The sequence below is a fragment of the Tamandua tetradactyla genome, chromosome 1 (assembly GCF_023851605.1).
Source record: "Tamandua tetradactyla isolate mTamTet1 chromosome 1, mTamTet1.pri, whole genome shotgun sequence".
Classification (NCBI taxonomy): domain Eukaryota; kingdom Metazoa; phylum Chordata; class Mammalia; order Pilosa; family Myrmecophagidae; genus Tamandua; species Tamandua tetradactyla.
Genome location: NC_135327.1, coordinates 77,388,286 through 77,411,265, shown reverse-complemented (window position 1 = coordinate 77,411,265; position 22,980 = coordinate 77,388,286). Strand labels below are relative to the sequence as shown.

The 22,980-nt window shown below is 36.7% G+C and overlaps 1 long non-coding RNA gene across 1 annotated transcript; it reads right to left on the bottom strand.

Moving 5' to 3' along the window:
- Positions 1-664: 664 nt before the first annotated feature.
- Positions 665-22,561, bottom strand: LOC143684940 (uncharacterized). Its single transcript, XR_013176278.1, has 4 exons — positions 22,526-22,561; positions 15,530-15,628; positions 2,055-2,180; positions 665-987 (listed from the first exon to the last, which is right to left on the bottom strand). It is a non-coding gene; the product is annotated as an uncharacterized LOC143684940 (long non-coding RNA).
- Between the last annotated feature and the right edge of the window lie 419 nt (positions 22,562-22,980).

The window sequence follows — 22,980 nt, the reverse complement described above, 5'->3', positions numbered from 1 at the left end:
TGTGTTATATATTACTATGTTGTAAACTCTACCTTTCTTTCTGGGGACTCTAAACTTCCCCTTTCTACCACATTCACACACTATTCAGCACTGTTAATTATTCTCACAATATCATGCTACCATCACCTCTGTACATTTCCAAACTTTTAAGTTCAATCTAGTTAAACATTCTGTACATATTAAACAACTGCTCCCCATTCTTTGGCCTCATATTATATTCTTATACCCTATATTTTATATTTTGTGTCTATGAGTTTACATATTATAATTAGTTCATATTAGTAATCACTTAAAATTATTAGTTTTTCTAACAAAAATTTACAATAATTTATGTATGAATCTTCAAATCATGTTTTTAAAAAATATTTGTGTATTATTTTGTGAAGCTTTTAGTACCTTTACACATTATATACAATATGTACTACCAAGCCTATTCTCACTTCTTCCCATTTTGTGAGGTATTTCTCTTTTGACCACAGACAAAAAAAAGTCAAAGCTATATCATAAACTTATTTAATTTGATTGTCCTTTATTTTCCTCTATGTTCAAATCATGAAACAATACTGCACTATCAATTGCAAAGTGGTCCATGAATCAGAGCACTATTGCTGTGGTGTAACTGCTTGTGCATAATCATAGAAGTTATATAAATATCATCCCAGTTCCCACTAGGGATCTGTTTTCACTGAAAACTGAAGCACCCAACAGCCTGCTTCTTAAATGTTTCATAATCGCACATTCCAGGTGGTGTCAGGCCATTCAATTGCCCCATAGTGAGAGGTGGCAGCCTGAAGATCTGCCATCAGTGTAGACCAAAAGACATCGTCATTGAGAGGATCATACCTGTGACTTTAACAGAATACTCAAGTTACATCTCTGCACTGTGCAGCAATTCATTTATTCATTCAAAATATTCATTGAGTTCCTGCTGTGTGATGGTCACTCTTCCAGGTGCAGGATATCGTAGTGAATGGAACCATCAAGGTTCTGGAGGGAGAAGCACAATAAAACAGCAGTCACATTTGCAATATGATTTATTGTGCCTTGAAAATCTATAATTTAGGGTAAGGGGGCAGAGAGCTTCAGGGGTGCTCTTTACTCGGGTTGTCAGGGGAGTTCTCTCTGAAGGGCTGGTGATTCAGTTGAGATTTGGAGAACATGGAGGAGCCAGCCACATAAGAGTTTGTGAGGAGAGAATTCGAAGGAGAAGGGCAGCAAGTACAAAGGCTCAGCAATGAGCTACTCTTTGGGAGATTCCAGGATTGGCAAAAAGACCATGTGGCTGAATCTTGTGAAAAGTAAAAACAATAGAACATATAGGAGAGGTCAGGTGATGTCACCAAGTGTCAGGTGACGAAGGCCAAGATGAAGGCTGGATTTTATTCAAAGTATGAAAGAAGGCCATTTGTCTTAGTTTGCCAGCACTGTCATAACAAGTACTACAGACCAGTCGGCAAAAACAATGGGAAGTTACTGCCTCACAGTTTTGGAGGCTTGAAGTCCAAAATCAAGCTGTTGGCAGGACCATGCTTTCTCAGCCTAGCATTCTGGTATGCTGTTGCCATCTCTCTCCCCATCTGTCTCTTCCTCTTAGTGTTTCCAAATTTCCTCTGCTTATATGATTTCTAGTTCCATTGGACTAAGGCCTCACCCTAACTAAAAATGTCTTCAAATATCCTATATACAAATGAGTTCACATCCATAGGACCAGGGGTTAGGACTTGAACATGTCTTTGTGGAGAATATGATTCAATCATAACACCATTGTAAGATGTTGATCAGGGAGAGGCTGGAACTGATTGAGATTTTAAAGGCTCACCCTACCTCTGCCTACAGAGAATAACAGTTAATTCTATTAAAGGTTGAACAGTCTTATTTCAAACACTTTTGAATGATCATAATGAGTTACTTCCTCTCTTGAGCAGCTTCCAACAGTAGATCTAATATTCCCTAATTATTTATAATCTGTGGAAAGACTATACACACACATACACACACATTAACTCTGTGAGCTCCAGGTCACTCTGTAAAAATGGAGTAATAGTAGAGTTTACCACTCGGCTGTAAGCTTCATCAGGGATGTGACAGCTATGTCTGAATTGCTCACACTGTTCCCCCAGGGTCCAGCACAATGCTTGGCATATTAGAGATATCCAATAATAGGTGGTAGCAATGATGACCTCATTTGGAAAAAAAAAGATAAAAGAAACATACACATGTTTTAACCAATAGTTGCATCTAAAAGAAGATCAAGCAGACGGTAATAATCCATTACAAAATAAAAAATATTTACTAGGTCTTAAATCTTATAGGAGATAACCAAAAATGTGCCTGAAGATATTTTTCCCTATATTTTATTATGAGAAAATTTAAATATACAGACAAATTGAAAGAATTGAATCATGAGCATCTATGTAATTTCAACTTAGACTCTATAGTTGTTAATATCTTGTGACATTTACCTTATCAAAATCATATAAATCTATCAATCCATCTATCAGTCTATCTTAATTTTCTTTATATTTCCAAGTGAGTTGAAGATATCAATATGGTTTACTTCTATACACTTCAGCTGACATCAATATTTGTTTGTGTTTCTTATTTTTTAGATAGACTTTATATAAAGTGAAATGCCAAGTCTTAAGTGTCCCATTTGTGATTTTGACAAACCTCATCCACATATAGAACAACAGATAGAACTTCAGAAAATCCCTTTAGTTCCCATCCCAGTCAATTTTCCCAAAGGCAAACATTGTTCTGATTTTTTTTTTCAAACCATAAGTTAATTTTACCTATTTCAGAATTCAATATAAAAGGAATCATACAGTACAGTGTAATCTTTTGTACAAGATTTCTTTCATTCAGCAATACGTTTTTGAGAGTCATTCATGTTGCTGCATAGGATCTTTCTATTATTTTTAATACTATGTGGTGAGTGTTTCCATCTATGACTATCTCACAGTTTTTTTGTGCAATTCTCTTATGGATGGACTTTTAAGCTACACCCAGTTTCTGCTGATTATGACTAGAGCTGCTATTAACATTTAGGTGTAAGTCTTTTTGTGCTCATATATTTTCACTACTCTTGGGTTAGATGTACAGTACATTTTTTTTTTTTTTTAGATTTTTAATTGTTGATCCCATGGTGCCAGGGCTGGATTCATCCCTGGGAGTCATTTCCCACATCGCCAGGGAGAATTTCACCCCTCGATGTCATGTCGCAGGTAGGAGGGAGGGCAATAATTTTACTTGCAGAGTTGGGCTTAGAGAGACTGAGGCCACATCTAAGCAACAAAAGAGGTCCTCCAGAAGTAACTCTTCGGCATGCCTATAAGTAGTCTAAGCTTCTCCACTACATACATGAACTTCACAAGAGTAAGCCTCATGATCGAGGGCATGGCCTATTGATTTGGGTGTCCCTGAAGTTTGACACAGTATCAGGGGATTCCCTGATGGTAAGGTTTAATAGTTCCATAGTCTTTTTCCCATCCTCCCAGTACTTTGCCAATACTTTTTGATTATCTGCTTAATATACTCTAGTATGTATCCAGGCATTACAGTAATCTAACAGGATTAAAGGACTTTTTTCTTATTCTGGGCTTCCTGTGTTTCAACTGTTCAAATGAACTATACAGACAGGTTGAATTATATTATGCACTACAGAAAATTTCACTTCCAGACCAAATAAAACTTTCTTCCATTGATCCCAAAGAGTATGTGCATATAGACACTGTCTTCCTTAACTTTATGCTCTGAATTACTTTAACCCCAACCTGTTTGGCTTCATTCTTATCTCTAAACAGCAGGTTATATATATAAAACAGCCCCTCAAAATCCAAATAATAATCACCACTCTGGACTTAATGCGTCTGCTCTAAAAGCTTACAATCTAAGTCCCTGTTTTCTTATAAGCATTTTCTAAAGGTGACCATACCATTGTTGTTCTTTTGTTTCTGGCTTATCTTTTCTCACCAAATGTCCCACATGTTCATTCACATCATTGCACACCTCCCGACTTAGTCCCTTTTTGTAGCAGCTTGACCTTCGTTCATAATTATACACCATTGTTCGCCATTCTACTTCTCCATCAGTGCATCCTTCAGCCACCTGCATTCATCAGGCATCATGTAGAGGAACCAAAGTCCACAGTCCATCACCATTCTCAATTTTAGATAATTTCATTGTTCCCAAGAGACAGGAAACCAATAAACACATCCTCACCAAATAGGAAATCTAAATCTCCTCTTAACTCTTGTCCCTCCCCCCATTATTTACTTCTACTGCTGCTGTGGTAGTGTTGATGGTTTCCTTTTGAGCATAGCTCATAGCATGCAGTAGCAGTTATCCCTCTGTACCTTGGACTTAAACACTTTTTGTACAAGAATTATATCTTTGAAGTAATTCTTGCAAGAACTAATTCATATTTCTAGAGTTAATCAGTGGGACACGTAGGTCTATGCAACCCCTTTCAATCTTGTTCATCTTCAATATGGTAATATTACTTCTAGACCTACTAGAGAAGCACCTTCACTCCTATCTATTCCTTTATATTGAAGTTCAACCTCATTAGCTAATGGTTCACCCATCTCTAGCTTCTATGTATCTCTAGGTCCCCTATACTGTGTAAAATAAGCCTCTGATTACACTTTTATGCAGCTCATAAAAGTGGAATCATACAGTATCTGTTCTTTTGTGTCTGGCTATTTTCACTTAGCATTATGTTCTCAAGCCTCATCCATCTTGTCATGTACTTCAGGACGTCATTTTGTGTTACTGCTGTGTAATATTCCATCATATGTATATACCACATTTTGTTGATCCACTTTTCTGTTGATGGGCATTTAGTCTGTTTCCAACTTATGGTGATTGTGAATAATGCTGCTATGAACACCAGTTTGCAAATGTCTGTTTGTGTCATTGCTTTCAGCTCTTCTGGGTATATACCAAGTAGTGGTATTGCTGGGACATAAGGCAACTCACTATTTAGTTTCCTGAAGAACTGGCAAACAGTCTTCCATAGTGGCTGCACCGTTATACATTCCCACTAGCAATGTATAAGGGCCCCAGTTTCTTCACATTCTCTCCAGCACTTATAGTCTCTAGTTTGTTTAATAGCAGTCATTCTTATAGATATGAGGGAGTATCTCATTGTAATCTTGATCTGCAGTTCCCTTATAGCCAATGAAAATGAGCAGCTCTTCATGTGCTTTTGAGCCATCTGTATTTGCTTTTCAGAAAAATGCCTATTGTCATGGTTGGGGACATGTGTCAACTTGGCCAGGTTGTGGTACCAGTTTATCTGGTTGGACAAGTGCTGGCCTGTCTGTTGCAATGAGGACATTTGATAGAATTAGATCATGATCACGTCAGCTGCATCCACAGCTGATTCCATTTGTAATCAGCCAAAGGGGAGTGTCTTCTACAATGAGTGATGCTTAATCTAATCAAGTGAAGCCTTTTAAGGAGGACTCAGAGGAGACAGGTGCCATTCCTGCTTCAGCTGGTGAGCCTCTCCTGTGGAGTTCATCCAGCCCCTCCATCGGAGTTGTTGGCTGCACAGCCTGCCCTGTGGATTTTGGACTCTGCGTTCCTGCGGTCATGTGAGACACTTTTATAAATTTTATATTTGCAAGTGTTCCCTGTTGATTCTGTTTCTCTAGAGAGCCCTAACTAATACACCTATTCGTGTCTGTAGCCCATTTAATAATTAGGCTGTTTGTTCTTTTGTTGAGTTGATTGGTTTCTTTGTATATACAGGAAATCAAACCTTTGTCTGATATGTGATTTCTAAATATTTTCTCCCATTGAGTTGGCTGCCTCTTCACCTTTTTGACTAAGTCTTTTCAGTTGCAAAAGTATTTGATTTTGAGGAGTTCCCATTTATCTAGTTTTCCTTTTATTGCTTGTGCTTTGGGTATAAAGTTTAGGAAGCTACCTCTTATTACTAGGTCTTGAAGATCTTTCCCTACATTTTCTTCTAGAAACTTAATGGTGCTAGTATAATATTTAGGTGTTTGATTCACTTTGAGTTAATTTTTGTGCAGGGTGGAAGATAGGGGTCATCTTTCATTCTCTTGGCTATTGATATTCAGTTCTTCCATGCCCAATTGTTGAAAAGACTATTTTGTCCCAGTTCAGAGGATTTGGGGGTCTTGTCAAAAATCAGTTGACTATAGATTTGGTGGTGTATTTCTCCACTCTCAATTCGATTCCGCTGGACAATGTTTCTATCTTTGTGCCAGTACCATGCTGTTTTGACCACTGTGGCTTTATAGTAGGTTTTAAAGTCAGGGAGTGTTAATCCTCCCACTTTGTTCTTCTATTTTAAGATGCTTTTAGCTATTCAGGGTCTCTTTCACTTCCGGATGGATTTGGTAATTAGCTTTTCCAAATCTTCAAGGTAGGTTGTTGGAATTTTGATTGGTACTTTGCTGAATCTGGTGATCAATTTGGGGAAAACTGACACTTTAACTATATTTAGCCTTCCTATCCATGAGCAGGGAATGTCTTTCCACCTAATTAGATCTTCTTTGATTTCTTTTAATGTTATGTAGTTTTCTGTGTTCAAGTCCTTTACATGCCTAGTTAAGTTAATTCCTAGATACTTGATTCTTTTAGTTGCTATTTTGAATGGAATTTTTTCCTTAATTGACTCCTCAGCTAGCTCATTGTTTGTGTATAGAAATGTTACTGATTTTCACATGTTAATTTTGTATCCTGCTACCTTGCTGAATTTGTTGCTCAAATAAAATTGCTGTAGATTTCTCAGGATCTTCCAAGTATAGTATCATATCATCTGCAAATAATGAGAATGTTACTTCTTTCTTTCCAATTTGGATGCCTTTTAGTTCTTTTTCCTGTCTGATTACTCTAGCTAAAGCTCTTAGTTCAATGTTGAATAATAGTGATGACAGTGGATATCATTGTCTTTTCTTGATCTTAGCAGAAAAGCTTTCAGTCTCTCTCCATTGGGTACGATGCTGGCTGTTGGATTTTTATATATTTCCTTTATCACATTGAGGTAGTTACCTTTATTCCTATCTTTTGGAGTGTTTTTTATCAGAAAAGGATACTGAATTTTGTCAAATGCTTTTTCAGCATCAATTGAGATGATCATGTGATTTTTCCCTTTTGATTTGTTAATGTGCTGTATTACATTAATCAATCTTTTTTGTGTTGAACCATCCTTGCATTCCTGGTATGAATGCCACTTGGTCATGATGTATAATTCTTTTACTGTGTTGTTGGATTCAATTTGTTAATATTTTATTTAGAATTTTTGCATCTATGTTCATTAGGTAGACTGGTCTGTAGTTTTCCTTCCTTATGGCATCTTTACCCAGTTTTGTGATTAAAATGGTATTAGCTTCATAAAATGAGTTAGGTATAGTTCCTTTTTCTTCAATATTTTGGAAAAGTTGAGCAATATTAATGTTAGTTCTTTTTGGAATGTTTGATAAAATTTCCCTGTGAAGCCACCTGGCCCTAGGCTTTGCTTTGTAGGAAGATTTTTGATGACTGATTGAATCTCTTTGCTTGTGATTGTTTTGCTGAGATCTTCTATTGCCTCCTGAGTCAGTGTAGCTTGTTTTTGTGTCTCCAGTAATTTGTCCATTTCATCTAAGTTGTCTAGTTTGTTGGCGTATAGTTGTTCATAGTATCTTCTTATGATTTATTTTATTTCTTCAAGGTCTGTGGTAACACACCCTTTCTCACTTCTGATTATGTTTATTTGTATCCTCTCTCTATTTTTCTTTGTCAGTCTTGCTAGTGGTGCATCAATTTTATTGATTTTCTCAGAGAACCAACTTTTAGTTTTATTGATTCTTTCTATTGTTCTTTTGTTCTCCCATTCATTTATCTCTGCTTAATCTTTGTTATTTCTCTTCTTCTATTTGCTTTGGGGTTAGTTTGTTGATCTTTCTCAAGTTCCTCCAGGTTTGCTATTAAGTCCTCGATTTTTGCTCTTTCTTGTTTTTTGCTATAGGCATTTAGGGCAATAAATTTCCCTCTCAGAACAGCCTTTGCTGCATTCCATAAGTTCTGATAAGTTGTTCTCTCATTTTCATTCATCTCCAGATAGCTACTTATTTCTCTAGCAATTTTTTCTTTGACTCACTGGTTGTTTAAGAGTGTGTTATTTAATCTCCATATATTTGTAAGTATTCTCTTTCTTTGGTGGTCATTGAGATTCAGCTTCATCCCATTGTGACCAGAGAAAGTGCTTCGAATAATTTCAATGTTTTTAAGTTTATAAAGACCTGCTTTGTGCCCTAGCGTATAATCTATCCTGGAGTTCAATGAGCACTAGAGATGAATGTATATCCTTGTATTTTGGGATGCAATCACTTATATATGTCTGTTAGGCCTAATTCATTCTCAAGTTATTTAACTTCTCTGATTTCTTGTAGATCTTCTGTCTGGTTGTTCTATCTGTAGAGGAGAGTGGTTTATTGAAGTCTCCTACTATTATTGTTGAAACATCTATTGCTCCCTTCAGTTTTGTCAATGTCTGTCTCGGGTACTTTGGAGCTCCTTCATTGCGAGCATAGACATTTATGGTTGTTATATCTTCTTGGTGAATTGACCCTTTAGTTAGCATATAGTTTTCTTCTTTGTCTCTTATGATGTCTTTACATTTAAAGTCTATTTTGTTCTACATTAGCATAGCTACTTCCACTTTCTTTTGGTTACAACTTGTATGGAAAATCTTTTTTCCATCCTTTCACTTTCAATCTATTTGTATCTTTGTTTCTAAGATGAGTCTCTTGTAAGCAACGTATAGCTGGATTATGTTTCTTAATCCACTCTACCAATTTGTATCTTTTATTTCATAAGTTTTGTCTATTAACATTCAAAGTTATTACTGAAAAGACATTTCTCGAATCCACCATCTTATCTTTTGCATTTTATTTGTCAGAGCTATATATTCTTTTCTCTCTTTCTCTTTGTATTCTTTAAATTATCCTTAGTGGTGTTCTTCAATTCTGTGCCCTCCTCCATAGCTCCCTCTCCTGTCTTTTTTTTTTTCAGCTGGCAGAACTCCTTTTAGTATTTCTTGTAGTGCCAGTCTCTTATTGACAAATTCTTTCAGGACTTCTTTGTGAAAATTTTAATCTCTACCCCGGTTTTGAAGGACTATTTGGCTGTGTACAGAATTCTTAGCTGGAAGTCTTTCTTTTTCAGTACATTGAATATATCATACCGCTGCATTCTGACCTCCAAGTTGTTAGTTGAGTAGTCTGAACTCAGTCTTATTTGGTTTCCCTTGTATGTAGTAGGTTGCTTTTCTCTTACCACTTTCAGGATTTTCTGCTGCTCTTCAACATTTGACCGACTGATTAGTATGTGTTTTGGGGAAGATCTTTTTTGGATTTATTCTGTTCGGAGTTCATTGGGCTTCTTTGACTTGTATATTTATGTCCTTTATGAGGGCTGGAAAGTTTTCCTGCATTATATCCTCAAGTACTCTTCCTAGCCCTTTGGTCCTCTCTTCTCCTTCTGGGATGCTGATGATTCTTATATTTGAGCATTCTGTTTTGTCTATCATTTCCCTGAGATCCAATTAAAATGTTTTCATCTTTTTTGCCATTTGCTCTTTTGAGTCTTTGAAGTCAGTTATCCTGTCCTTATTCATCACTTATTCTTTCTTCTGTTTCTTCAAATCATGTGTTGTATGCCTCTAGTATGTTTTTATTTTGTCAACAGAGTCTTTAATCTCTGTGATGGCCACTATTTTTCTATTTATTTTTTCAAATTCCTCTTTATGCTCTTCTGTCTTCTTGATTTCATTTATGTCATTTGCTATCCCACTTATTTTATTAAGTAGAGTTGTATGAATTCTTTGATTAGTTGTTCCAACATCTGTGTCTCCTCTAGTGTTTTAATTTGGTCATTAGGCAGGGTTATATCTGCCTGCATTGTGATATGCTTAATGATCTGCTGTCATTATGGCATGTAAATATCTGTACTGATTTACTTTGAGTGTTGATTTCTTTCAGTAGTCTAATGCCTTGTGTTTGTGGAATGGTTGTACAGCAGGGAGCAGGGTGCAGGATAGGGCACTCAGTGCAGTGATTGTTTCAGGGAAGGTATAGGCACAAGTTGGGGATGTTGGGCTGATGTTGGGAACATGGGTGCCCAGTGGCCAGTGAGGATGTAGTTGTATGGGTGCATTGGTCTGCGGGGCATAATCCTGGTGTGCACTGCTCTAACTCCTGGGGCCCTTTGTGTGCATGTGTAGAGCTGTGGCAGCAGGTCAGCAATATGCCTTCATGGATTGGGGACTGATATGTCCCCGCTGCACAGGTTAGCACTTTCTCAGAGCTGGGAAGTGTGGTTGAGGGTCGTGTGCATGCGCAGATCTAGGACTGTTGAAAACTGAGGTTCTCACAGGTGAATGACATGATTGGGTGCCCGTGTGCATGCATGGGTCTAGGAGTGCTGTAAAATGATGTGCAGAGCTCTGGTGGGGGGCAGGGTGAGGCTGTGTGACACTACAGGCAGGGTGCAGGGGTAGCCTGGGTATGGAGGTTAGTGCCTGCAGCCTTTATGCCTTGGCAACAGCCTGCAGGGAACAGGGAGGGAGAGGTAGTACTTGTGAGGGGTGCAAGAAAGGTGGTCTGGGCTACAATTGAGATGGGGGGGTAGGGCAGGTACATACACTGGGTGCTGGTGGGGTGTGGGCACCTGGAGCACAGGGAATGGAAGCAGGTGACGGGGTTCAGGTGTGTGGGGTGTGGGATAAGTGCTGGTGAGGGTAGCGTGCCCAAGGACTGTGGCCTGGCTTACTTCCTAGTCTCTGGCTCCTGTCCATGAACTCCTGTGGGCTCCATGCCTCTGTGCCAGGCTCCAGCTTTCTGCTTCTCAGTTCATTGGCGTCTGCAACTAGGGCTGACCTATGTGGTGCAGAAGGCTCTCCCAGGTCAGCTGCACTCCTGAATTGCCACCTGAATTGCCCCCCTGTCCCTTGTCTAACTTTTTTGTGGAGCAGGGCTAATCTTAAGCTACTCTATTTGGCCATCTTCCCAGAAGTCACTTGTATGGTACATTTTATAAGAAACTTCAAGACAGTTTTTTTCAAGGTGGTTGCACCATTCTACATTGCCACCAACAAGGTTTGAGAGTTCCAGGTACTTCACACCCTCACCAATATTTGGTTTTGTTATTCTTTTAAATTTTAGACTTTCTGCTGGGTAGGTTATGGTTTTCACTGGTATTTGCTTGATGACTAATAATATACACTTTTTTGTGTGCATAGTGGTCACTGAATAATTTTCCTTTTGAAGTGTCTGTTCAAATCCCTGAAAATTTTTTAGGCAAAAATAATAGAAACAAACAAACAAAAACTTAAAATATTTCATTAAGTGCTATACTTTTCAAAAAGCAATAGTCTTAAAAAACAGCAGATTGAAATATAATTGATTAAGTCAGAAATAAACAAATTAGAACATAGAAAATGATAGATTTAAAAATTATAAAAACTTGTTTCTAAAAATACATGTCCTAGACAATACTCTAGAAAATACATTTAGAAGGAAAAGCATATAAATTTGAAAATACTTTCAAACCAGGCAAAGTACATAAAGTTACAAATGAGGAAGTTAATATAATTTATGCCATGTGGAAAGTAATTATTAGAGGATAAGATGCACCAATGATGCTAACAAATTTGTAAATTCAATGAAAAGATTTTCCTATGAAGTAAAACTATGAAAATCAACTCTTTAAGTCCAGAAGAATGCAATTGCCAGTACAACAGGAGGAAATGTCCAATTCTGTCTGTCAGGAGTAGACCTGTTCTTGCTATCACAAAATATTTATATTCTAAGATCTTGCAACTGTTTATGCTTTGACTCAGGGCATCTAGTTCTTGCTAACCTAGAATTTTTTCTACATCTGTTACTCTGGATTTTCTCACTTTTTTTTTTTTTTATCTTGGTCCATTTTTATTTGGTAACCCACATTATATTACCTTCGTAATTATGCACGCATGGTTGCATGAGGCTCTGTTCAGCACTTTTGTTAGTTTTTTGGTTACCGTCCGAAAGGGCACACAAGGTGTTGGGCAGTATACTGGCAGTAGGTGTCAACAAAGAACAGTTCCTTCCAGCTGATGTCATTGGAAGGTTTGCAGGACTTCAGGACTGCTAGGTTAAGGGTTTCTAGTATCATAGCTAACACTTGGACTTGAAAGTTTAGTGTTAAGAAGGCCACAAATGTCACCACATGTGAAAATGACCTTGATCTTAAAAAACCTCCCCAGCAAAAGAGATGTATTAGAGATGCTCCCCAGCATTCTTGCAGCTACTAAAGAACATCTCCTGCCAAGGGCAGATGGAGAAGCCTGGGTTGCTGGCGATCGGTGCTAACTACAGGCTCTTGCCCATGGAGCAGATGTACCATCGGGCATAGTACTTACAATTCTTCTGCATTAGAGGAAGCAATTTTATCCACAGATCTGATTTCCAGAAGGGTGCTGCTGCGCAATTGAGGGTCTGCTCAGTTCTCCAGCAGGAGGATAAATAAAACTGGTCCAAGGAGGGGGTGAGGCTTAGAATGAATGTTCTTTCTTTCAGAATGACATAAATACAAAGTAATAAGTGCTGGGCTGTTTGGTGGACCAACCCCTTTTCTGACAGTTACAACTCTGTCACAAACCCAAAGCTTCCCTGCATTGAGTTTACTCAATGGATATGCTCAGTTGAAGTAGCCAATGATCCATAAAACTATCTCGATAGATAGAGTGCATGACAAGAGGCAGATGTCATCTATAATCTCCTTGATAATTCTTGATTATACCAAAGTTTTTGAGAAAAGCTTCAGGTGCTGGAGGCCTTAAAGAACAATGAGTATGCAATAAGAAAATGGAGCCACAATTGAGGGTTGAGAAAATAATTTGTGATCCAAAGATTTCCATTATTGCATGCAATAAATTCGCACATTAATTTACTGGAAGACATGTTGAAGAACATCACAAATCAGAAATTCTATTGCTCGTGTATCCTGGAAAAAAACTACTTGAAAGTGTTTTTTGCAAAGAAAGAAATTAATCACAGAAATTACACACAGGAAGAGGAGGATTTAAAGTTATGTTAAAAAACTAAAGCTGTTACCACTGATAGTTGAGAGTGTTGTTATAAAACAAGTCCCACATTAAAACAAATTATTTTAGGTTTATAAAGTAAAGATATATAGTATAAAAATAAAATTTTATTTATGAAATTTCAGAAAATATGTAAAATATTAGAATACATATTAGTACATATGACTGATTATATTAAAATCTACATATTGAAAAACAGCATAAAATTTGATTGTACATAGAGAAGCACCTAAGCAAAATGACAGAGAAACAGTTAAACAAACAGAAGAAGTGCAATAATATACTGGAAAAATGCAAAGTAAAGCAAGCAGGTTGCTAAATTTGGTGGTAATAGTGGCAATTTTAGTATCAGACAAAATTCAACTCAATAGAAACAGCATCAGGGCAGGCCATGGTGGCTCAGCAGGCAGAGTTCTCACCTGCCATGCCGGAGACCTGGAGTCAATTCCCAGTGCCTGCCCACACACCTCCAAAAAAAAAAAAAAAAGTACAAAAAGCATCAAATAGCACAAAGGGTTAGGCTGGATTAATAAAAGGCAGTGATTCTATGATGAAATTATGACATTCAAAAACCTGTGTGTGAAATATAATGCAACATCAAAATAAAACTAAAACTCTTGGAAACAAGACAAAATTGACAAAACCACAATTGCAATTTGCTACTCTACTATTCCTCTTGATTTTTTGATAAATAGGCAATAAGTGAGGATATAGAAGGTTTGAAGAATATAATCAATGAAGCTTACTTTAATAGGCATACACAGAATTCATATCTGATGAAATGTTTCTAAAAACGTATCAAAGCTCTCAATGAATTTTAAAATATAGAAGTATTACTCAATACATACAATGACACAATGAAAAAATTTTGATGTTCATAACCAAAGTTTAGCCAAAAATCTATTCCATCAGAAATTTTAAAGTAAAAACATCAACAATAACAACTATCATATATACATACTAAATCAAAGACAAAATCAAAACTCCAATTCTAAACTATTTAGGAAATGACTGCTATAAAAATACTCTGTATTCAATATATTTGGAAACTGGAAGCATGCTTTAAGTGATCTTATTTTTTTAGAGGAGTGAATATAAATCAAGCATCTATCTCAAGAAATGAGAAAGAAATGAAATATATCTAAGGAAAATAGATGAAAGAAATCAAAAGTATGAAATAGTAAGTTATAAATTTTAAAGAAAAATAGAAATATTGATTAATAATCAACCCTGTAGTAGAAAGATCAATAAAATGTATTGGAGTTATGAAGTTTTGACCTTGGTGGAGGAGGGTGTTTGTTGTATACCTAGAATACAAGCTCATTCTCAATGCTTTAAAAGATATATCCCAAGGTTTCTCATCCCAAGAGAGTGATTAATGTGGTCAGACCTGAAGTGTGGGTTTTATTATTTTAAACATCGTTCCAGAGTTGATATTGACGTCCTTTTCAAATCACAGTCAGTGTGGATCACTTTTAAAGGGGGGGGGGACCCTCAATGCATTCTATTTTGATATATTTTCTATGTTATTTTCATTGTATACATTACACATTACTTATATTTATACTCTTATATATCTTTAAAACCAATCACATTTACTAAGTGAATGCCATTAACAATTTCCAGTAAACCAAAAAGCAACTTTAGTTCAGTGACTAGTGATGTTTGGCTAAAGCTAAACACTGTTGGAACTTACAGGTGGAGGATGAAATGTTGTATTTTATATTTCACTTTCTTAACTCTTAATTTTGAGCCTGCAGGACTATTATACTAGAATCATCATTATCATTTTTGACCACTCTTACGTTCTTTACATGTGATCAGTGTAGTAGTACATTTCAAAATGGATTCTTAATTTAAAAAATGTCCATTAGTTAAAACTCTATTGCTTCTTAACTAATATTGTTACTGCTAAGGAAAATGTTCCAAACTGGCACAAAAATTGAATAAATTCTGTGTGTGTCTAGACAAGGTACAGGCTGCTCAGATTCTGGTCCTGTTCGATGAGTTGGGGATGATAAAAATTCTGGCCAAATAAGAATGGAAGGAGACAGACAAAGGGAAATGGCACAGAAACAAATAACCACCATGGGAAGATATAGAGTTGGTAAAAATATTTTAAACCATTTTCAGGCTAACATTATCTATAGCCCAATCTATATAGCTTCCAACTCTTGATGGGAAATAATCTATAGTTCTGTGCCTTTTGTAATCTTCATCTGGTAATTTCTACAAGTGACAAGATGAATCCATAGTGGATTGAGAAAATCCTTGTTCTACCTTTCACCTGCTCCCAACCATATAAGAACTGGCCTTTAACCAGTTAAGATTTCTTAGCAGGCTTCTCAAATATCATGATAAAACGTCAGTGCTACTACTTGATTTTAATTTTCATTCAATAGGGATTATAGGAAATCAGCTTACCTTCAAGGTTGTACTCAGAAAACATAACCTTAAAATTGTCAGTCCAGTTTGTATATCCAGTTTGTGTGAGAAGCGATATTTAGGGCATCATCTTAAGAGCTTTGAAAAAGAACACCAGGTTAAACCTTCACACATGATCTCCTCAGAAGTAGGAAATTATAGAGATGAAAATAGAAATGAATTAAATATAAGCTGATGTATAACAAAGAAATCTGATAAAAAATCCAATAAAATTGGTCTTGTTAGGAATTTATTGATTGAATACAGGTTTTTGAATATGGGTTGAAGATCTTTGTCTTTTAATTGAAATAATCAATTCAGTTATATTAAGTATAATTACAGATATATTTAGGTTGTAATTCTCTTTTTTCCCTTTTGCTTTTTACTTGTTTCCCTGCTGTGTTTCCTTTCCATTTTTCTTTCTCTCTCTCTTCCTTCCTTCTTTGGCTTAAGTACTTTTTATTATTTCATCTTGTTAATCATTAATTTGTTGGCTATAACTTTTCCGTATTCTTTTCGTGGTTATCCTAGGGATTACAATAGGTCCCTCTGACTTAAAAGAATCTAATGGTCTATTATAAAGTAGAAAATTAAAAAAAATATATGAAAAGTGTTCAGTATACTTTATTTGGTATTATATATAAACTATACCAAAATGTCTTTTGTTAATTAAAAGGCAACCTTTCAGATACAGGGAATTTTTATTAGATTGACACAGTTAAGACCAAAATGATAAAGTGGATATAGCTAACATATTTTCAGCACTTGCCTTTAAGCAGGCTGAGAAACACCAATTGAAACCCAGGTGAGTCCTGCTCTGTTCTATGAAACAGTGAGGGATTTTCCTAGTATTTGAGTGAATCCATAAAACCAGTTATATAAATCTAAATGTAAAACCAATCTCCTGAACAGTGCAATGGTGGCTCAGTGGCAGAATTCTCACCTGCCATGCTGGAGACCCCAGTTAGATTCTCAGTGCCTGCCCTTTTTTTTTTTTTTAAAGAAAACATTTAAAAAAAAACATACAAAAAATGATCTCTAAAAAAAAAAACATACAAAAAATGATCTCTTACACGTTATAGGTTTCTGGAAAGTTGCTCTAGTGCCTGGAACTCCTTTGGACTCTTATAAATTGCCCTACGTGTTCTTTAGGATTGGCTGGAGTGGTCCTGGTTGGGAGTTGGCAGGTTATGGTAGGCAGCAAGGTCTAACTGAAGCTTGTGTAAGAGCAACCTCCAGTGTAGCCTCTCGACCGTATTTGAACTCCCTCTGCCACTGATACTTTATTAATTACACTGCTTTTCCCCCATTTGGTCAGGATGTAATTGTTGATCCCATGGTGCCAGGTCTGGATTCATTCTTGGGAATCCTCTCCCACATTCCCAGACAGACTTTCACTTGTAGATGTCATGTCTCATGTAGGGGGAGGACAGTGATTTCACTTGCAGAGTTGGGCTTAGAGAGAGTGAGGCCACATCTGAACAACAAAAGAGGTCCTCCAGAAGTACCTCTTAGGCATGCCTATAGGTAGTCTAAGCTTCTATGGTACCCACATAAGCTTCACAAGAGTAAGCCTCATGATTGAGGGCATGGCCTATTGATTTGGGTGTCTATAAAGTTTGACACAGTATCAGGGGATTTCCTGATGGTAAGGTTTAATAGTTCCATAGTCTTTCTCCCCTTCCTCAGGAGACTTTGCCAATACTTTTTGATTATGCACTACAGAAAATTTCAGTTCCAAATCAAATAAAACTTTCTTCCATTGGTCTCAAAGAGTATGTGTGGTCCTAAAATATAGAAACTGTCTTCCTTACCACTATGTTCTGAATTACTTTAACCCCAACCTGTTCAGCTTCATTCTTATCTCTAAGTATCAGGTTATATATATAAAACAGCCTCTTAAAATCCAGAAATAATAATCAACACTCCTGACTTAATGTGTCTGCTCTAAAAGCTTATAATCTAGGTCCCTATTTTCTTATAAGCATCTTCTAAAGGTGACCATACCATTGTTGTTCTTTTGTTTCTGGTTTATTTTGTCTCACCAAATGTCCCACATGTTCATTCACATCATTGCATGCCTCATGACATTGTTCCTTTTTGTAGCAGTGCAGCCTTCATTCATAAGTATACACCATTGTTCACCAATCTACTTCTCTGTCGGGGCATCCTTCAGCCACCTGCATTCATCGGGCATCATGTAGAGGGCCCAAAGCCCACAGTCCATCACCATTCTCAATTTTAGATAATTTCATTGTTCCCAAGAGACAGGAAACCAATGAACACACCCTCACCAAATAGGAGATTTAAACCTCTCTTAACTCTTGTCCCTCACCCCATTATTTACCTCTGCTGTTGCTGTGGTAGTGCTGATGGTTTCTTTTTGAACATAACTCATAGCATGCAATAGCAGTTTTCCCCCTGTACCCTGGACTTAAACACTGTTTATACAAGAATCATATCTTTGAAGCAATTCTTGAAAAAACTCATTCATATTTCTAGTGTGAGTCAGTGTGACGCGTAGGTCTCTACAACCACTTTCAATCTTGTTCATCTTCAACATGGTAATATTCTAGACCCACTAGAGAATCACCTTTGCTCCTATCTATTCCCTTATACTGGAGTTCAATCTCATTAGCTAATGGTTCACTCATCTCTAGCTTCTATGTATCTCTAAGTCCTCTGTATTCTGTCTTATAAATCTCTGATTATACCTTTATGCTGATCATAAAAGTGGAATCATACAGTATCTGTCCTTTTGGCTCTGGCTAATTTCAGTCAGCATTATGTCCTCAAGATTCATCCATCTTATCATGTGCTTCAGGATGTCATTTTATCTTACTGCTGCATAATATTCCATCGTATGTATACACCATATTTTGTTGATCCACTTGTCCGTTGATGGGTATTTGGTTTGTTTCCATCTTTTGGCGATTGTGAATAGTGCAGCTATGAACATCAGTGTGCAAATGTCTGTTTGTGTCATTGCTTTCAGCTCTTCTGGATATATACCAAGTAGTGCTATTGCTGGGTCATAGGGCAGCTCGATAGGATAGCAGACAGACATGGAATGTATTCTCCCATCTAAGAGGAAGCATAGCCTTGATGGTAATTTGTTCACACTTCCAGCTTCCAGAACCATGAGATAATAATTTCTCTTAAGTGAATCTTTTTGTGCATACTTTGTTACACCTGTGGCAAACTAAGACACATACCATTACATAATAGAATGGCAGAAGGGGAGAGAGAGAGAGACAGAGAGAGAGAGAGAGAGAGAGAGAGAGAGAGAGAGAGAGAGAGAGAGACAGAGACAGAGGAGACTAAGGAACATAACTAAATGTAATATGGGAGCATAGAATGGATCCTAAAACAAAAAAAAAATGGCATTAATAGAATTTGTTGGAGTCTGAATAAAGGTAGGATTTTAATATTATTCTTCCAATGTCTGCAGAACTACACCAAAAGAACTACTAAAAGGAGTTCTATGGGCAGAAAAATGTGATTCTAATTAGAACATGATTGAATGAAGAAATGAAAAGCAAAGGAAAGAATATGTAAGAATATACAAGTAAATATAAATGAATATTTAGGTTTATAAAACAATTACAGTAATGTCTTGTACAGCATAAAATACCTACAGAATTAAAACATATCAAAATAACCCATAAAATGGGAGGTTAAATGTAATGAAGTGTCATAAAATTTTTACATTGTCTGAAAAGTGGTAAAAGTCCTACTTTCTGAGAGAGCAGGATGTCTGGCTTCTGACCAGGGACCTCTGTCACATGCGATGAGAGAGTGAATTCAAAATGGATGATGTTGAGAGGGGCAAGAAGAAATTTGTCCAGAAATGTGCCCAGAGCCACATGGTGGAAAGGGGAGGCAAGCACAAGACTACACCAAATCTGCATGGTCTCTTTGGGTGGAAGATAATCAGTCCCCTGGATTCTCTTACAAAGTTGCTAACAAAGCAAATGCATCACTTGGGAAGAGCATACACTGATGGAGTATTTGGAGAATCCCAAGAAGTATATCCCTGGAACAAAAATGGTCTTTCCTGTCATTAAGAAGAAAGCAGAAAAGAATGAAAGAGGATCCGTATCTCACACCTTACACAAAAAATTAACTCAAAATGGATCAAAGACCTAAACATTAGAGCTAAGATCATAAGACTTTTAGAAGAAAATGTAGGGAAATATCTTATAAAACTTGTAATAGGAGGCAGTTTCCCAGATCTTATGCCCAAAGCATGAGCACTGAAGAAAGAAATAGATAAATGAGAATGCCTCAAAATTAAACACTTTTGGGCATCAAAGAACTTTGTCAAGAAAGTAAAAAGGTAGCCTATGTAATGGGAGACAATATTCGGAAACCACATATCAGATAAGGGTTTAGTATCCAGAATATATAAACAGATTCTTCAACAACAAAAAGATAAACAACCCAATTAAAAAATGGGTCAGAGACATGAACAGACACTTCTCAGAAGAGGAAATACAAATGGCTAAAAGGCACATAAAAAGATGTTCAACCTCACTGGCTATTAGGGAAATGCAAATCAAAACCACAATGAGATATCATCTTACACCCATGAAAATGACCAGTATCAAAAAAACAGAAAATGACAAGTGCTGGAGAGGTTGGAGAAGAGGCACACTACCACTGTTGGTGGGAATGTAAAACGGTACAACCACCGTGGAAGGCAGTTTGGTGGTTCCTCAGGAAGCTAAGTATAGAATTGCCATATGATCCATCAAGCCCATTGCTAAGTATCTATTCAGAGGATATGACTGCAAGGACACAAATGGACATTTGCACACCTATGTTTATAGCAGCATTATTTACAATTACCAAAAGATGGAAACAGCCCAAATGTTCATCAACAGATGAGTGGATAAACAAGTTGTGGTATATACGTACAATGGAATATTATGCAGCTGTAAGGCAGAATAAGGTCACGAAGCATGTAACAACATGGATGGATCTTGAAGACATTATGCTGAGTGAAATTAGCCAGAAATAAAAGGACAAATACTGCATGGTCTCACTGATATGAATTAACATTAATGAGTGAACTTGGAGAATTTAAGTTAAGAACAAAGGTTATCAGGAGATAGAAATAGAGTAGAGATTCAGTAATGGGAGCTGAAGGGATACAGATTGTGCAACCGGACTGATTGTAAAAATTCAGAAATGGACAGCACAATACTACCTGATTGTTGCACAATACTGTAAGTACACTGAATGAAGCTGAATGTAAGAATGATAGAGTGAGAAGGGCTGGGGGCACATACGAAACCAGAAGGAAAGATAGACTGAGGTGGTATAATTTAAGAATGCCTAGAGTGTACAATGATAGTGACTAAATGTACAAATTAAAAGATACTTTTGCATGAGGAAGAACAAAGGAATGTCAGTTTTACAGAGTGTTGAAAATAGATGGTCATTCATAATTTAATTCATTTATTTCTGCATGAGACTAAATGGAGAAATATTTATTTGGTGCAAAATTTATATTTCCACTAGTATGTTTCCTAATTTAACATGTATGGTCAGTTTAATTGAACACCATAAGCAAATGGGATTTTGAATAGGACATGAGGTTTTGTTGGTTTGTCCATGTTAGTGTGATGCCCTGATAAATCCCAGAGTGATTTGAACAGTGAATAAAGAAGTATTTGCAAAGTCCCCTTGGGAGAACAGGGAAAAGAGGGAAAAATTCAGCTTCCCCATGTGGAGAATTCCTGATATTCTCGCAGGCAGTGGGGACAACCAAATCAATAGGCTGAGCCTCAATCTTGGGGTTTGCCACTATGAAACTTATCCCTGCAAAGGATAGGCTAAGCCTGCTTAAAGTTATGCCTAAGAGCCATCCCCGGAGAACTTCTTTTGTTGCTCAGATGTGGCCTCTCTCCCTCTGTACCAACATGGCAAGCAAACTCACTGGTCTCCCCGCTCTACATGGGACATGACTCCCGGCGGTGGGACAGAAATCCTGAGATGAGCTGGGACTCAGCATCAAGGGATTGAGAAAACCTTCTCGATCAAAAGGGGGAAGAGAGAAATGAGACAAAGTGTCAGTGGCTGAGAGATTTCAGAGTTGAGAGGTTATCCTGGAGGTTATTTTTTTGCATTATATAGATACCCCCTTTTTAGTTTATGGTGTATTAGAGTGGCTAGAGGGAAATACCTGAAATTGTAGAGCTGTGTTCCAGCAGCCATGTTTCTTGAAGATGATTTTTATAATGATAAAGCTTTTACAATGTGGCTGTGTGATTATGAAAACCTTGTGTCTGATGCTCCTTTTATCTACAATATGGACAAATGAGCAAAAAATATGGATAAAAAATAAACAAAGAATGGGGGAACAGGTTAAAATAAACTGAGTAGATTGAAATACTAGTGGTCAATGAGAGCAAGGAGTAAGGAGTATGGTATGTATGAGTTTTTTCTTTCTTTTGCTGGAGAGATGCAAATGTTCAAAAAATTATCATGGTGATGAATACACAACTATGTGATGATATGAGTCATTGACTGTACATCTTGTATAGAATGTTTGTATGTCAAGAATGTTTATATGTTTGTTTATCATTTATAATAAAAAATATTTTTAAAAAAGGAAGAAGAAAGCAGAAAGAGCAGACTCGATAGCTTATCTCAAAAAAGCTATTAATGAGTAATAGTTGACCACTACATTATTTATTATAAAACAGATGTCATGTGACTTTTGTATATGCATCATATTTAAATTGATCTCATACAACAGAATTCAGATCATGAATGACTGGTAGGATATTTTTGTTGGGCAGTCCTGAGTTAAATAAGATTAGCTTACAATTAAATGAATATGGTCAAGCTTTTTAAATATTGATGGTAATTCTCGTTTGGCAAGTGCTATCATTATTTCCCCTTTTTCAAGATATAATTGATGGCTGCTATTAAACAATCAGGAAGCTATAAATGTTAGAGAGGATGTGGAGAAACTGGGATACTTACGCACTGCTGGAGGGAATGTACAATGGTGCAGCCACTATGGAAGACTGTTTGGCGGTTCCCTAGGAAACCAGCAATCCGTGGTGTTCTTTGACTTGGGGCACTACTCAATTTCTGCCTCCATTTAATGGTTGTCTCTCTGTCTTTGTCTGAATATCTGCATGCAACTTTCCTCTGCTTATATGGACACCAGTTGTATTGAATTAAAGGCCTATCCTAATCCAATTTGGCCTCATCCTAACTAATAACATCTTCAAAGATTTTTAATCACAAACAAATTGACATTTACAGGGCTGGCAGTTAGGACTTGAATATGTGTTTTGGAGGGACACGATTCAATCCATAGTAGTATGCACTGTGGTTTTAATATACAACTTTAATGAGCATGAAGCTGAGCATCTTCCATGTATTTATTTTCCATTCATATACCTTGTTTTATGAACTGTTTAAATACTTTG